The 13,689-nt window shown below is 47.7% G+C and overlaps 1 protein-coding gene across 1 annotated transcript in view; it reads right to left on the bottom strand.

The window, feature by feature from the left end:
* Kirrel3 (kirre like nephrin family adhesion molecule 3) overlaps window positions 1–13,689 on the bottom strand; it is a 166,038-nt gene that overhangs the window by 72,448 nt on the left and 79,901 nt on the right. The window lies entirely within an intron of this gene.

Here is a 13,689-nt window from a genome sequence, read left to right as displayed (position 1 = left end):
GGCTCTTTAAACTAGAGCAGCTGTTAGTGGGAAGACACTTGTGCCTACTCACCTGTGACAATTTGATTAATTTGTCCAAATTCCGGTCGTGTTCATACCTCACCTACCACCTCTTTAAAGCCTGCCCTTGCCCCCTCCCTGGCACAAGAGGGCACCACTTGTTTCTGCCACCTCTCATTTCTTTTTCCTTCTCTGTTCTCAGTTTGTCCCTCACCCACAGTGTAACCCCTCTGAAGGGTGGTTCTCATTTGGGGTGGATGAGGTCAGGGTGCCACCTTAACTTGGTGACATGTATGCATCTTATTGAGAGATGAACTACAGTAAGGGGTGGGAGGGGACTAGAAGGTCACATTCTGTTAAAGGGAGCAGACATTACATGATGGCTGCCAAACAGGCAAACTTGGCAGCCTCTGCCAAGGCTTTGCAAGAGATACCAGAGATCCGAATTTTCATACAAAAGTTCCAGAATCTTTAATGTTGGCAATAATTGTAAAAAAACCCCAATGGCACTCCAGGAGCTAAGCAGCCCCGTCTTTGAGTTTGCTCTCGGGCCTGCTAGTTGCCAGCTGCGGCTCATGAAGCTGGGGTCAGCCATTTCAAACAGTCCCCACTCACTCTTGAAAGTGAGGCCATGGATGGGTGACTTGGTTGCAAACCGCTGCTGCCCAGTATAGGATATGCCTGATCCTCGACCTGCATGTCTAAGGGAGAGACAGAATCCTAGAATGTTCAATGTGAGCCTGGGGCTGTCTTGATGACCCGCTTCTTGCCCCCTGGCAGGCTGAGATGTGTTCAGTCAGAAGGAGTCATTGCCTCTAGGTGAGCACACCTTGGAGGGAAAGTAATTCAATTAAGCCCTGGTTCCCAGTGAGTGTTAAAACCTTCTCCCCCGGAGAACTGTTTTCTGTTATGGATTTTTAAGACCAGCGCCTGGAGAATCAGTCTCCCTTTTTCCCTTTTTGGTGTGGTGTTTCTAGTCACTAAGTAAGTGGGAAATAAAGGATTTGTGAGAAAATAGAACACAGTCAAAAGGTAAATTGTGGGCTTAAAGGCTCCTAAGAGACGGCACAGGGTCGGAAATGTTCCTGGCCTGTCACTGTTCTCTGCTCTGCTTCCTGACGCTCCCTTTCGCACCTCAGAGAGGTAATCTTGCAAACTGATTTCCTTCCCTTGCATTTCATTGGCGTGCAAGCCAAACAGGCCGTTGCATTACAGTAATAACGTCAACAATTCACTCACCTTTGCCTTAATTATTTTTCTGTCTTGCCAATGGAAGCTGTTTAATAAGATTTATAGGCAGTGAGGCAGTGGGGTGAGATTGTGTGCAGCTTAGATAATCGTCCCAGCTGATCCCTCCCCTCCCCACCGAATTGGTGTCACCAGTATAAACACATGAACTAAAAGCTTTGTAGCACTTAAGTAATAATAATGTCAACATTTCACCTGCTTCCCCTTTAATTATTTTTCTTCCCTTGTTCTTGCCACCTGAATCTGTTTAGATAAGATTGCCACATAGATAATAACCAAGGGCTCTCATTCTCATAGGCAGATAAGCGCCTGCTTTGCTAAGCCATTGAGCGCAAAGGGAGCTGGGCTGGTGACAGGCCTGCTCTTAGATCTTCTGGGAGAGGGTGGGGTTTGGTGCCAGTGGCTCCTGGATGGACCAGAGGCAATGGAAAAGGATGACAGCAGCTGTACGGGTGACAGGCACACTGAGGTGGGATCCTGGCTGGGGAGGCAGGTGGGCGCTAGAAGCTGGAAGAGGAGCCAGGTTGGTGCATGTGCTGTCTCTGCACCCAAGTGGTCTAGGCCAGTGTTTTCTACCTTTCTAATGTTGTGACCCCAGTTCTTCATGTTGTGGCGACCCCTCCCCCAACAACACAATTATTTTTATTGCTACTTCATAACTGTAATTTGCTACTGTTACTAATCATAATGTAAACAGTTGGGGTTTCGATCCACAGGTTGAGAACCGCTGGTTTAGGTAGAGGGGTTCTGATTGTGCATCCCATGAGGCATTTTTCCACAACAGTGCACACAGTTCTTGAGCAGATCTGGCTTTATATCTACTTAGCTAGGTGGAGGTGGGGACAGTAACTCAACCTTTCCAAGTCACACTTTCCCCAAAATGCAGAGGTGGCCTGCTGAGGGCGGAATGTCTATGGATCCCTTGAACTCCAACTCATATGATATAATTCTTCCATTCAAGTACTAATGAGGCCCAACCCTGCTTAGCTTTTGAGATCAAATGAGATCTGGCTTATTCAGGATGGTATGACCATAGATGCTGAAATTCCAACCCTCAGTGAAATAATATTTATAAATAAGGCATTTGGCAAGAAATTTGAGTTAGATGATGTCATAAGAGTAGTACTCTCCCAATGGCATTAGTGTCCCTAATAAAAGAAGAGGGAATCCCTGTCTGTGGGCATGCCCCCAGGAAGGATGAATGGGGCCCAAAAGCAAGTGCTCAGTCAACCTGACCCTTGTTGTAGAGTATTATTTTAAGATGCGTTACTTTTGTTTGTGTGGCATTTGTTTAACTCTGTGAGGCTGTGTTACTGTGCCTGTGTAAAAACACCTTATGGTCTAATAAAGAACTGACCGGCTAATAGTGAGGCAGGAGAAAGGATAGGTGGGGCTGGCAGGCAGAGAGGATAAATAGAAGGAGAAATCTGGGAGGAGAAGGGAAGGAGCTAGAGAAGGATGGTGACCTCAGGGTCAGCCACCCAGCTACACAGCATGCCATGGAGTAAGAGTAAGATTTATAGGAGTAAAAGAACAGGAAAAGCCCAGAGGCAAAAGGTAGATGGGATAATTTGAGTTAAGGAAAGTTGGCTGGAAACAAGCCAAGCTAAGGCTAGGCATTTATAATTAAGAATAAGCCTCTATGTGATTTATTTGGGAGCTGGGTGGCAGGCCCCCCAAAAGAGCAAAACCAACAACAGACCCTGCTGGGGCTCTGTTCTTAGTATGAAGACCAACTTCAGAACTGTGCAGAAAAAAATAATTAAGCCACTCACAGCCTGGTGTTTGTTACAGCAGCCTGGACTGACCAGCATATTGGTCTAGAATCTAGACCAATCGTAGACTCTGAAACAATCATTCTTAAATTTTAGGGGGTGAAAATGTGGAGCCTGTCCCTGAGATGCTTGCAAACATTCTGAATTTTGCATCCCACTTTATGGAGCTTAAAGGCCCATGGCAGAAACTTGGGCAACATTTGAGGTCCTTTATGTGAATATCAGCTCTCCACCTCCACTGCCATCCTGATCTCTGTGATGGTAGCAGCCTCTCCATAGGTCTCCTTCACTTGTCCCCTACAGTCTGGCCCCAACCCAGTAGGGGGGTCTTTTAAAGTGTGTCAGACTCTGTTGCTCCTCTGTTAAGAACCCTTCTGCAACTTGGCTTTTTTGAAGGGGGGATCTGGCTCCAAGATCCACAGCTAACTTTCTGTGGATCCACAGTTCCGTAGAGTAGTCTGGGTTAACCAGATCAAATGGAGAAATTGAATTATTAATGAAAGCCTTCCCATAAAGACAGCCCTGGATTTAGATCACGTTACTGATGAATTCTAGCAACTAGAATACTCCACAGAACATTCCAGGAAATAGAAAAGGGAATCCTTGCAACTCATTCTACAAGACCAGTAAGTATCTGAATCCTAAAGACAGGCGAGGATATTACAAGAAAAGGGAACTGGGGGATGTTGTTCATCATGAGTGTAGACAAAAACCACTTAACAAAGCATCAGCAAACTTCCTGTGGCAACATAAACAACACACTCAGTGACCCAATAGGATGCTTGAATCCTAAGAATTTAAGGGTGTTGGGTAGCTGAAATCCAATTAATAGAACATATTAAAAGAATAAGGAATGAACTCCATATGATCATGTTAAGAAAGCAGAAAAGCATGTCACAAGATCTGACACTATTTAAGATAAAGACTCTCAACAGAGTAGTCGGTTAGTGCAAAGTATAATTTGACAGGACAGATAACTTCTGGTATCATGTTACGTGGTACAGTGACGATGGTTAGCAATGCCATCATGTGCATTTTAAGAAAGCTAGACCAGGGGATACCAAGGAGTCTCACCACCATTCTGACCAAGACATTCTGAATATCTGAGGTGGTGGATAGGCTAATTATCTTGGTTTGATCGCTGCATAACAGATGCATTTTTTTAAAATAATAAAGGTTCTTCTTTCTACACTTCCTCATTAGCATTTGTTTTCTTTCTTTCTTTTTTAAAAAGATTTATTTATTTATTATGTATACAGAAGAGGGCGCCAGATCTCATTACAGATGGTTGTGAGCCACTATATAGTTGCCGGGAATTGAACTCAGGACCTCTGGAAGAGCAGTCGGTGCTTTTTAACCTCTGAGCCATCTCTCCAGTCCCAGATGCATGTTTTCAAGTGTCACATTGTACCCCATGAACACGCACAGCTTTGTATGTCAGTTAAAAATTAAGTAAGAAACCATCTCAACCAAGTAGGAACATATGGGTACTTCAGACTGATTCACAGCGTTGATGGAAAGCATTCAGCTGGCATTGTATAGTGTGGTGAGACGCTTTCCTCTAATCTTGGAAACCGAGCTAGAGTGTGCCCTCACTACTTATGTTCAGCTTTGGACTGGAAGTTGTGCCTCATACAAAAGGTACAGTAAGGACAAAAGGCTGCAGAATGGGAAAGAATTACACAGTCTTTATGTGCAGACAAAATGATTCTGTATGCAGAAATTGTATAGAATTCAGAAAAAAACCAATTAGATCAGAAATAAAAAATAGTTAGCAAGGTTATGGGGTCCAAGATCCATTTACAGATGGTCCCAGGCTTACAGTATGATGATTCAACTAATGATATTTTTGTCGCTTTATGAAGGTGTGAAAGCAACATGCATCTAGGGCAAACTGCATTTTGAGTTGCTGTCTTGTCCTGGGTGTGGTCCCACACCCTTATGAGGCTGGGCAGTGAGCCACAGTCTCTAAGCAGCCTCGTGGTAATGAAGGTAAGCCTCTGTTGCTCTGCGACGCACCATGTGGCTAAGTGAGGATGTTTGGCAGCTCAGGCATGTTAAATGCACTTCTCGCAGATGAAGGAGTTTATTGACATGTGGCTCCATCTATACAAAGCCAACTGTATTTCTATATACTAGCAATGAGCAATTTGAAGATGAGATTAAGAAGATAATTCAGCAACGCCAAAAAGAATAGACTAGTTGGGAATATGTTTGACAAAAGACTCATGGATAGCAAAGTCCATGGGTGCTCATGCCCATTATATGAAATGACATGATAATCATAAATATCCCATATACATCCTCTGTGTCCTGTATATCCTCTGTAGACCAGTCATGATGCTGGACACAATGTAAACTCCATGTGGACACCCATTACATTGTATTATTTAGGGAATAAGAACAAGGGAAAAAAAACCCTGTATACAGATGCAATAATTTCAGATACTTTTGTGGAGAGAGAACTCTGAGAGGCAGAGGCTGGCTGTATTTCTTTTCCTTGCTGGCTTCAGTTGACCCATCTGTGAAATGGGTTATCTCCAGTATCCTAGTGACTGTGTGGGAGAAAGAGCTCAGAGGGTATGAAAAGTGGTCCTCTGGGTTGGAGCGGAGGCTGCTCTTCTGGGGAAGGTATGTGACCTTCACCCTTCCTTCTCATCTCCACCACTGAAGCTGTCACCTGGATGATCTCTCAACCTTTCCTGACATAATTACATATGGAAAGTTATTCTTTTATATGAACGTTTACAAACATCCTGATCACCTTGTGAAAATGTAAGTGTCTTGGAAGTCAGTCTTCTCGGGTTGCAGGGCTCAGCTGTTTATTATTGCGAGAAGTGGACAGCTGTGTGTGGTTTCCCTGGCCTGTGAACCGATCTCCCAGAAAAACCTGCTCCATATAGTTAGGGCAGTGTCCAAGCTCGAGTGATGGAGCAAGAGAAAGGAAAGCAGCCATGAGCAAGCACAATGGGATGGAAAGTGGATGTGGTAGGGCACCTTGGAAGTGAGGGGCAGGGCCTGCCAGGAAGGGCTTTCTGGAACCTCTAGTTGACCGTCCAGGACAAAACTCTGACTCCTTGGGCCCCGAGATGCTGTAGGGTTCTGACAGGCTTCTACAGTTCCCAGTGGCCAGATGGAGACCAGCCAACCAACCATGACTGTATGTGGGAGACAGGCAGCTGTGATTCTGAGCAGAACCGGAAAGGGCCAGTTCAGATTCTGTCACAGAGTGAAGGAGTCTCTAGTGACCCAACTCAGCAGATCAGCTCCGTTGAACCCAGGAGCCCTCATCTCCCTTGGCCCCCATGCACTGTGGTGCAGACACTCAGGGTGGCATGGAACTCAACTGGAGATCTCTGAGATCACCCCCCCCCCCCAAAGCCTGAGACTTTCAGTCAGTTTGGTAACTCCATCGTTTTTGTTGTGTTCCCTTTGTCCCCTGAGGGATAGGTAAGATGACTTAGGCTAGGAAAGAAGGGTGTGTGTAGTGGCTAAAGAGATAGAAGGAGGTGACACTGAGTGTGGTTGGAACACCCAGAAGGGCCCAGTAGGAGAGGGAAGGACCCGGTGTCCTGTGGCGTGGACGGAGATGGGAGATGGGTAGAGCCTTGGCTGAGCCTGGCTGAGCCTGGCTCCCATATGGAACTTTGGAAGATAAGGATGTTTTTCTCACTCTCCTCTCTCATCTCTGGCTTGTTTGCTGCTCCTATTTGGGGGTGATTGAGGGTAATGAATGTGGCAGGAAACAGACACACAGCCCAAATGAGATACAGCACCTAAGACCAGGCCTCGGCCCAGGCTAAACAGGCTTAATAAGGAGATAAGGAATCAATTCTGCGTGTCTTCCCTGCATGTGCCTGGGAGGGGCCTCCGGGCATCCAGCTTCCTGCCTGCTGTCTGTGTGTACAAGGTTCCCGAGGCCAGAAGCAGGTGCTTTGGGAGGGATGGCTGCTGGCTGGTGATTCTGGGCCCTGAATGTTAATAGCAGTGATAGAACCAGCGAATATAATGACAGCCATATGCTTTTATGTCTTGCTGTGTATCAGGCACTATTTTGAGACATGCTTGCATATGCTGTTTCATTGAATCATTCTTGTCACCATGAAGGCTCTGTGGTTATGTCTCCCACTTTATATGCAGGCACAGGACGTTGAGTAATGTGGTCAGGTTACTCCACTGGTAAAGGAGTACAGCCAAGTTCTAAGTGCAGGCAATCTGGCTTCCAGAGTTTGCACTCTAAACCAACAGCGGCTATGTAGTGCCTCTCTAAGTAATATCCAACATACCACATAACACAATGCCACCCCCATGCCATGCCACACCACACCAGACTACATAACAGAGCATTAGGTACCACCACATCACATTATACAACCATGTGACACCATACCATACTACTATCCCATATAGCACAATACCATCTGACACACCATACAAAACCATACACCATCATACTACACACTACCATACCACATAATGCTACGCTATACAACACCACCACACACCACTACACCACAAAACACATCACACAATATAATACTCTATCATGTTACAACATCACAACACACAACACTATACCACAAAACACTGTATTGCACAATACCATACAACACAATACCATGTCACAGAATATCACACCATACAACACACAATACCACACCATATAATATTGCTCAACACCACACTGCACAACATCATATATCACATATAACACCACACCACATACTATTACTCAATACTACGCCACACAACACCATATCATGTACACTATACACCAACCACCACAACGCACTACCATACCATATAACACCATGCCGCACTATATAATCCTCATGTGTGCTTAGCACTACTGTCCACTTGCAGTATGCCTCCTCTAGTTGTCCCCAAGCCCTGTTGCTTTATTTTTATTTATTTATTTTAGTTTTTTGAGACAGGGTTTCTCTGTGTAGCTTTGCGCCTTTCCTGGATCTCGTTTTGGAGACCAGGCTGGCCTCAAACTCACAGAGATCCTCCTGGCTCTGCCTCCTGAGTGCTGGAATTAAAGGTGGGAGCCACCACTGCCCGGCGCCCTGTTGCTTTAATTGCCATGGTGGACATTCATTGAGCACCCAGTGTGTACTCCCAGGCCAGGTATGAAGATTGCTAGATGCTCACGACAGACTCCATGGGAGAAGCAGACAGAAAATAGTCACTCTCAACACAACATGTCACGGAGCCCACAGATGGCAGAAAGAACAATAGTCAGGCTGTGTGACCTTTGGGAAAGTCTTCCTAGAGGAAGTGATGCCTGAAGCATATCTTGTTAGATGGGCAGGAGTTAGCCAAGGGAAGTAACAAGAAGGGCTGGAGGCAGGGCTGGAGGGAGGGCTGGAGGGAGGGCTGGAGGCAGGGCTGGAGGGAGGCAGGGCTGGAGGCAGGCTCAGAGGCAGGGCTGGAGGGAGGCAGAGCTGGAGGCAGGCTCAGAGGCACCGTGAGTGGAACAGGTGGTCGGGGCTAATGGGTGGTGTGGTTATGCTGGAGAGAAGGAAGATGGCATATTTCAGGGACCTTGTGGGCCATGGCAGGGATTCTGGGTTCTGTTCTACAGAGACAAATTCTCCTCCACATCTCCAAAATGCTTCAGCTGCCTCTGCATACTCTCCGTTTTATGCCAAGTTGCTCAGGGTGGATTGGTCCCAACAGGTACCTAGACTCAGAATCATCTAGAAGCCCTCGCTCTTAAGCACCATATCAGCTCTACATCCGTGATTGAAATGCTCAAGTCATGCACAGCTCCTCTCTGTACCCATCTATAGTTTGGGAGTAGAGAATTGGGAGCCTGTGCTGGCTAATCCTCATTGCCAATGTGACTGCTTCACACCTCTGGGCATGTATGTGAGAGCATTTCCAGACAGGATCAACCGAGGAGGAAAGACCCAGCCTGAATGGGGTGGCACCATCCATGGGATAGGGGACCAGACAATAAAAGGAATAAAAGGAAAAAGAGAGCTGAGCACCAGCATTCATCCATCTCTCTGCTTCTGACTGACAGTGGGGTATGAGGAAAGTTGGCCGGTGACACTTACGCCTTGGGCAGAACTGGTCTCAGCTGCTGTGTCTTATCCCCTTGAGCCCTAGGCTAACACAAATCCTCCTTAAGTTAAGTCGAGTCTGTCTGTGACTTTGTCACAGCGAGAGCAGTGACTAACACAGAGTTGCTGCCCATTCGTGGGAGAACAGACTAAGGAGTGTATCTGTGTGCCCTCTCTGTGTCAGGGGCTTGGTTGGCATCATCATAAAAGATGCCCTCTTTATCTGAACTGACTTAGCTTCCATCCTAAATAATTCATGTTCAGTTAGGACATCTGATTAATAATGGTATCCTCAAAGACTGCAGAGTCAATATTAGACTGGGCCGGGAGGAAGAGGACATGGGAAGAACAGTGGCGCAAAGCCCTTTTAGTAACCAGTCTGGCATCCAACCCTCTTTTCCCTTTTGTGATTCTCCATCCACCCAGAGCAAAGCCCTTTTAGTAACTGGTCTGGCATCCAACCTTTCTTCCCCCTTCTGACTCTCCTTCCCCAGCTCTAATCTTCCTTTTCCATGGCATTTATTACCACGGGACATTCTAAGGACACAGTTTACTTGCTCAATCTGATTGTCATTTGCCAGCTGCCTTATACCTTGCTAAATGCAAGCTTCACCAGGCCGGGGATGGCTTTATCTTCCACTTACTGAGGAACCTTGAACATCTAGAAATGAAAGGCATTCAGGAAACATTTCTTGATCAAATTTGTGGCCTCTACTTCCTCTTTGGCTCCTCCCAGTCTTTACTACCTGAGTCTTTTTGGCATTTGGAAAGCTCAAGTGCAATGGTGCTCTACAGACTCTGAGCTCGTGCATGTGGTAAGAGGGTGGGTGCTCTCATGCATACCTGTGTGTATTGCTTTAAAATGGATGGAGCATTGCACACCTTTTTGTCAGATGGTACTCCGTTTCCCCATGGAGAGTTCTTCCTACTCCTCCTCAGATCTTGACGTGTGTGTGTGTGTGTGTGTGTGTGTGTGTGTGTGTGTGTGGCGGGGGGGGGGGGGGGTTGTAATGTCCATGTAAGCTGAGCTGCTGCAGAGATGGCTGCAAGTGTGTGGAAACTGGGTACGTAGGGAAGCCTGGCCCAAGGCCTGGTGAGACTTTGTGAGGTGCTGTGCCCAACTTCAAGGTGGGCTGCCGTCTGAGCCATCACGATCAGTTACCTGCTCAGCCTCAGGCATCACTAGGAGCTTGGCTCCAGTGGGGAATGGCCCATTTTCCTAAAATAGTTGATGTGGCGTATTGGACTCCTCGCTGGAAATAAGGCCTTTTGGGAACCGAACAATTCTTAGACATCCTTTCTTTAGTCACCGCCAAGAAACTGGGACCCAGAGAGGTGGAGTAATGGTGTCAGGGTTGCACAGCTGACTTTAAGTCTGAGGCCCTTTCCTCAATAGCAAGACTTTCTGAGTTGATTTGTATCTGGAAAGATCTCTGTTTTGACATGAGTTAAGTCAAACATAGCCCTTGGCAGCTGGCTGGATTGTTGAGGGAACTCAAGCTGACCACAACCAGGATTATAGCGTCCTTGTCTGGGGTGCTTGGCTTCATCGGCTCAATTCATTTCCCCACCCTGGCTCCTGCCTCCTCTGCCTCCCAGGGTAGCAAAAGCTCTGCTCAGAGTTGCTTCTTGTCTGATTGCTTCTGAGTGCTGGAAATACAACACTAATTAATGTGTCTGTGACTCTAGGCTTGGCTGCTGGGCTGGTCCCCATACCCTCCCCGAGCCAGACAGGCTTGGAGAGCTGGCCCCCAGCTTCTTTGAGCGCACTGCTGGCAGATGCATATTTTAACAGTGCACATCTGCTGGCCATATAATCTCTCATATTTGCCCTCCTCACTTGGTGCTTTGATGGAAGACCTCCTGGGGCTCCCCTGTGTCCCAGCCAGAGTGTTTGCTTTGCGATTTTGCCGGAATACCATCTGATTCTGCCCTCACATCTTCCGCAGGTTCTAATCAAGCTCTTACTTTATTTAATTAAAAATCTATCTCAGGCAAATACAGAGTAAATTAGGAAGCTCTCCTATTCCTGGAACACAGGGAAGGCTGCCCTCCTTGGGGAACTGGCCTAGACACTTTCGTGGGCTGAGATGTCACAGCATAGCAAGTGGAGGGTCTTGGTTGCTTGGGAAGGAAATTGGCCTTAATAACCTTAAGAGTCCATAACAGCCACTATATCTGTCTCATACCTGGACCAGGAGCCCTTTCCAGTGACCATTTGGCTTCCAGTTAGGGGTAGCAGGAAGGGATCTACTCCTGTGGAAACTTAGCCTAGAGGCAGTCTACAAGACTGGGAGAGGCCCTCAGACTCCTTGGGGTAGGGAAGAGGGACTTCTTCACCACGAAACACAGCCAAGGCCAGGAATGTGGAGCCTCAAGGCATCAAGGGGGCCTGTGGGCAGAGCCTGCCAGCCTCTCCTTGTTCAAATCCAGTTTTCTTAGGAGAATGGCTGATGTAGGAGATGCCAGCTCAAGCGTCCTTTCCTGATGGGGCCTCTATAACCAGTCAATCCTCCATCTGACCTCTAGGCTTGAATAAACACCTCACCCACACAAACCCAGGCACAATGCCAGGCCAAGGCCTTGGCAGATGCAGAGAGAGGAGTGGATGGATTTTAGAGGTGACCCCAAAACAAATTTGGGTCTGTTCAGATTGAATCCTGAGGCCCTGTTCTGAGAAGCCTGGTTTTTAACCAGGTGGACAGATGACGTTCTGCTGGCATTTGGGACCAGAAGACTGGGCAAAGAGTGTTGGTCTGGAGCTGGAAACGTGGAATTAATTTTAAATGTTAATCAAGCTATGCAACCTCTGTCCATGCCTTTGCCTCTCTGAGTCTCTCCGTGAGGTTATCAGTAAAGCGCCTGGAATAATCTGGAATTTCAGTACATACTTGGCTGATTAACTGAGATAGTAAGGAACAAGGAGGCTTAAGCGGTCGGGCTGGGATGGTGAGTCTTCTACACCTTGAAGACAAGGTGGTGTCCTGTTTTAGTTCCTGCACAGCCTCAGAGCATTCTCTAGTGGCCTCATGGAGGGGTGCGAGGGAGCAGGGGAGGGTTTTCTGAGGACAGGGGCTCTGAAGGTAAACATCCTACTGCATCACTTGGCAGATGTGTTCTGTCGGTTTGCAGTCAATGCCTAAATCAGGAAACATACCTGGTCCAAGTCTTCCCCATCTCCCCCTCTCAACCCTACAATGAATTGCAGACCCTTTCTCAATTTAGCCCCATCTCACAGTGGGGGGGGGGAGGAAAATGGCTACTCCTCCCTATAGTGTCCTGGTCTGTCTTCTAAAGCACCCTCTGCCTGGCCCCATCCCCCAAACCACCTATTTCACAGAAAGCACCTCTCCCATGTCTTTCCTGCCCATCAGAGCAGGCTCCCAGGTTGGAGGAGGGTGAGGCTCCCAAGCTCCCCCTCCGGGCCTCAGCCTATGCCGAGCTGCTAAATGGTCCTCTGCGGCCCGTCTCCTGTCGTACTCGGAATCATGCACCCCTTGTGTTTGGCTGTGTAGATCTGAAGATAACCCGACACGCCCTTAAATATTTCATCTCCGAGCATGAGCAGTGTCCCAGCTGCTGACCCTGTCACCAGAGCCCCACAGCAGCTGCCGGGAGCCTGCCAAGGCCAGGCTGGGGCTTCCCTCGTTTGCCTGCCCAGGATTCATCCACATGTGCCTGGCAGAGATGAAACCTTATGGGGCCAGGGAGGTGGAACAAAGAGCTCAGGCAGGGGGATGCTGGTCTAGGCCTTTTGTTTCCCTGAGGCGCAGTTTCTCGCCTGGGAGAACAATCCTTGATCCAGTCTGGGAGAGCTTTGAGAGCTTCTGGGAGCTGCTCTGCAACTGTGAATGATGATCACTTGTGTGCAGACTGTTTCCTCACAGTGCCCATCTCTGGAAAACCTGACCTGAGGAAGGCAGTGACAGGGCCGAACTCTTAATCAAAACCGGGAAGCTTAAGGAGCCACTGAGTAAATCCCCACCACATCTTCAGGCAGGTCTGTCCCATTGAGGGAGTGGGGACCTCTTGAGGAGGGCTATCCCAGGGACGTTTGAAACAAAGACCAAGGTGGAAAGCAGTTAGAATATGGCCCCCAAACAAACTCTTATTGGAATGACCAGAGAGAACCAGGATTCCAAGGGAATTCAGGAGTGGGAAAGGTCTGAACAAGGGTCTTTGGTGATCCTTATGGACACTGAAGTCATGGAGGATCAAACTTGAGGCTCTTTCTTAAAAGAGGCTGGGGCATATGGAGCTTTCCTGGCCCCTTTGGAGGTCAGTCAGCTTTGGAAGAAAGGGCGTTCAGATTGTACCACAGTCTTCTCCAAGCTTGCATTGCCATCACAGGCCTGGCCTCAATTGCACCGCAGAGCACCCAGGAGCCTCACCTGCTCACCAGTGTGCAGCCGAACACACTGGCTAGGACACTGATAGGTGGTGGCAGTATGGTTTGCTAGGGTGGGGGTCTTTTTCTGTCCCCTGTGGATGGGAGGAAAGAGGAGAGAGTAGAAGCAGGAAGGGCCAGATGGGACGATATCCAATGGAGAGCCCTCCTCCACTAACTTTGTCCAAAGGACCCTCCAGTAGCCGAG

Source organism: Onychomys torridus, chromosome 7 (assembly GCF_903995425.1).
Source record: "Onychomys torridus chromosome 7, mOncTor1.1, whole genome shotgun sequence".
Lineage (NCBI taxonomy): Eukaryota > Metazoa > Chordata > Mammalia > Rodentia > Cricetidae > Onychomys > Onychomys torridus.
This window is presented reverse-complemented; position numbering and strand designations above follow the sequence as displayed.